The following is a 3,460-nucleotide window of genomic DNA, read 5'->3' as shown; positions in this document are numbered from 1 at the left end:
TCTTATAGATAATAGCATTCTTAAGTTGGTTCATTCTCAATAGGTCAGAGTTAGGAATTGTTCACAATTAAACAGCTTGTTTAACTGCAATGTTTACTAAATTCTATTCGTTTCATCGCTTTCAAATGTGATGAACAATTATAAAATAACGTACACTTAATAAACGACGATACTCACGAAGTGTGAGTGTTGGTTTTCAGTGTGTGTGAGTGAAAATGAATTTGATGAGTGAGAATCCTTCATCTAGTGCGTCGTTAGATAGTTTATGGTGCATAACGTGATGTAAGTGTCTTATCTAGTGAATGTTCTATTGAGATGCATGCCCGTGTGAGAGTGAACGTACATTGAAAGAGAGAGGGATGTAAAGAGAGGGAGGGACAAAGAGAGAGAGAGAGAGAGAGAGAGAGGGAGAGGGAGAATGCGTAGAGAGCAGTCTAGAGAGTGTACGTTAAGAGAAAAATAGTATTAAAAAAGAAAGAGAGTGAGAGAAAAAGTGAGTGAGTGGGAGAGAGAAAGAGAGAGAGACAGACAGAGAGAGAGAGAGAGAGAGAGAGAAAGAGAAAAAGAGAATAAGAGAGAGAGAGAGAGAGAGAGAGAATAAGAGCGAGAGAATAAGAGAGAGAGAGAGAGAGAGAGAGAGAGAGAGAGAGAAAATAAGAGCGAGAGAGTAGTAGAGAGATAGAAAGTGTGTGAGTGGAAGAGAGAGAGAGAGAGAGAGAGAGATCATTCATTAATCAGTAGTTACACGTCGAACAAATTAATTCTGTAAATTTTCCCTAATTCTCCCTCAGCTTGTAAACAAAAATGTACAACTTGGGAAAAGGGGTACGATTATTCGAGCCTCACGGCTCGTTTTTATACTAGTCAGAATAATCGTATCTCTGCTTCCCAAATTGTCCATTTCTGTTTAAAAATCGAGGGACAATCGGAGAGAATTTACTGCACATCTAAACCAAATATACTATTTTATTATTTATACAACAAATTTTTTCATAATTCGTCCTACCATACCCGCAGAAAGTTCATCTTCTCGCAAATGAACAGCTAATTACTTTGAAAGGTGTGAAACAAAAGAGAGCGTGCGCGTGACGTAAGGCAAATTGTTTTATAGAGTGTCGAACGGAAAAAAGACTGTATTAGTCAGAGAAAAAACTGTTTCATATTCGAGAGCGTAGGAAGTAGGTAAGCTGGTTTAAAAAAAAAGGTAGATTACGTGATCTTTAGTTATATTATATTATATTTTTCTCTTTTTTATTTTACTTGCTTCCTCGCGTCAGCTTAATAAACCATCGAACAATTGCTTCGAGAAACAAACGAAGCAATCAATAGGACCGACATTCTACGTTTTCATGGTCCGCATTCCGATTTCGCTTCCAAACCCGTTTCACGATCGATAAATTCCATTACTTCGAAGAATTTAGACTTGTAGAGAAGAAAGAAGACGCGATGACGACGAGGAGAAAGAAGAAAGGGGGGAGAAGGGGGTCGTCGTCGTCGTCGTCGTCGAGCGAGTCTTTAAACAGGGAAAGCGGTCTATCATTTTCCAGGCACGTAAATTTATTCTGTCACGAATTCCATTTCCTCGAGATTCTAAATACATCAGGGAATCGGGACCTCAATGAATTCCTTCGATTTTCCTAAGGAGCGGAGCTGATGGAATTAGCATCCCGCTCTCCTGGCACCGTTTTGTACTGCGAGAAACGGGGCGCCCGCGTGTCCGAAGCTCGGGGAATCGATCCGCGATGTAGATCGATTTTTGAGAGCCGTCGACGCCAACTTCGATGTCGCCAACGTCGATGTCGCCGTCGCCGTCGCCGGGGAACACCAGAGACACGGATTGGCTGCGTGAGTCAGACGTCAGACCCGTGAAACCGGACTGCTTCGCGCCGCTCGACAAGAAAATCACCGCGCTCTTACTCATGCATTATGTAATTCGGATTTCTCAACATCCAATCGTGTGGCGAGGCCGGATAGGATTCGCGAGACGCCTTCTTACGCGACCGACTTGTTCGTGTGTACGTCACGCGATACGGGAAACGGCCGTGCCGGCACGTGCGGCGCGGCTCGCGAGCGGATTCTGCGGGCTTGTTGCCTCCAGAATGCGCTGCTACGTTCGCTGTAACTACCCACAGTGGTGCGCATAATTACAGACTAAAAGTAACTTTTACATTTTTGGTAGGATGATTCGAAATTACTTGTACACTTGTAAGCGGTGGAAAACCTGTACATATACGAATCGAGGCGGATCGGTTGCTTGCGGGAAGAGGAGGTAGCCGCCACACTATTTATACTATTTTTCATTCATATTATTTTTTTCATATTATTTTCTATTTATATTATTTTGTATTCATCTTATTTTTTTCGTATTATTTTCTATTTATATTATTTTTTATTCATATTGTTTTTTTCGTATTATTTTCTATTTATATTATTTTTTATTCATATTGTTTTTTTCGTATTATTTTCTATTTATATTATTTTTTATTCATATTGTTTTTTTCGTATTATTTTCTATTTATATTATTTTTTATTCATATTGCTTTTTCGTATTATTTTCTATTTATACTAGTTTTCATTCATATTATTTCTTCCGTATTATTGTATATTTATATTATTTCTATTCATATTATTTTTTTCGTATTATTTTCTATTTATATTATTTTTTATTCATATTGTTTTCTTACGTATTATTTTCTATTTATCCTAGTTATACGTAAAGAAAAGGCCCCTAGCGGGCCCTTGCCTTAGACGTTGGGATATCGGTAGGAAGGACGAAATCTGTATATATACGAATAGAGGCGGGATCGGTTGCTTGCGGGAAGAGGAGCCATCTGCTGGCGGGTCTGAAGGTAGCCACCACAACATTGTCACCGTTATCTAAACGAAATATTATATTTGCATATTTTTATTTTCTATTATTTCTAATATAGAAATGTATAAATTTGATGTTTTGTTAAGTTTTTTTGTAAATACACATGATGGCGCAGCTAAAAGGGACCATCTGCAATGCTGTGAATAATTATAAACTCAAAGTAACTTTTACATTTTTACAGATATTTAAACAAAAACCGAGAAAAAAAACTATATTTGTATATTTCGTCTAATTATCTATTCCATGGAGTCGTCGCCAAGTTCTTCTCTTCAGGACTTCTCTTAACTGTTTTAACATTAGACTGCCGGAGCGAGTCAATTTGACTCATTTACGATTTTATTGCTATGTATATAGAAAAACTTAAATAATTTTTTTAAAAACAGATGTCGGTTATTTATTCTATTAAAAATCAACATATATTTAAAAAAGAAAAAAAAATAATAATAATTTATAATATAATATATATAATATAATATAATATAATATTATACATATATATTATTATTATATATTATTATATATAATATAATAATAATAATTATAATAAATTATAATAATTTTTTCAAAAACAGATGTCGGTTATTTATT

General features: G+C 36.1%; 1 long non-coding RNA gene across 1 annotated transcript; it reads left to right on the top strand.

The window, feature by feature from the left end:
• Positions 1-1,759: 1,759 nt before the first annotated feature.
• Positions 1,760-3,042, top strand: LOC143260382 (uncharacterized). The gene is made up of 2 exons (XR_013034528.1): positions 1,760-2,269; positions 2,708-3,042. It is a non-coding gene; the product is annotated as an uncharacterized LOC143260382 (long non-coding RNA).
• The last annotated feature ends 418 nt before the right edge of the window (positions 3,043-3,460 follow it).

The sequence above is a fragment of the Megalopta genalis genome, chromosome 12 (assembly GCF_051020955.1).
Source record: "Megalopta genalis isolate 19385.01 chromosome 12, iyMegGena1_principal, whole genome shotgun sequence".
Lineage (NCBI taxonomy): Eukaryota > Metazoa > Arthropoda > Insecta > Hymenoptera > Halictidae > Megalopta > Megalopta genalis.
Note: the sequence above shows the minus strand (reverse complement) of the source record. Positions and strands in the feature narration are given on the sequence as shown.